We start from the raw sequence: 542 nt of genomic DNA on the forward strand, positions 1-542 counted from the left end.
AGGTTCTGTTTTGCATTCAACATTATTGCAAATTGGAATGCCACTATCATAAAACCGATCATCATTTAAATTGTCATCATGCCATTAATCAAGCCCATCATTTGAATTGTCATCAAATCTATCTTCACCGACATAGAACAAATCCTCATTTCCCTCATCAAATGTAGTATTATCCTCAAGCATCATAGTGTCACCTCCAACATCATAGTGTTATCCTCAAGTGGCGTAATCTCATTTGAAAATGGCATTACACCCTCTACAATTTCACTCGATCGTTGCATTTGTTGGATAGAAGCAAGTAACTGGTTCGATGCACATCCTAATTGGAATTGTGCAGCCAATTGTTCTATGAATGCCATGTGTTAATCGGGCTACACAAACTCTTGTGCATATGTCAATTACCATTGTTATGGGTTACGAACGGAATGTTGTGGTATATGTGAAGCATTGTAAATCTCATTTTGATTAAGTTGAATACCATGTTGTATAGCATCTTCATGTAACGTAACATTTGTTTGGCAATCTTTAATGGTGACATACAC

The sequence above is a fragment of the Theobroma umbraticum genome, unplaced genomic scaffold, assembly GCF_002168275.2.
Source record: "Theobroma umbraticum cultivar Fairchild unplaced genomic scaffold, ASM216827v3 scaffold_2.0, whole genome shotgun sequence".
In the NCBI taxonomy this organism is placed as follows: Eukaryota; Viridiplantae; Streptophyta; class Magnoliopsida; order Malvales; family Malvaceae; genus Theobroma; species Theobroma umbraticum.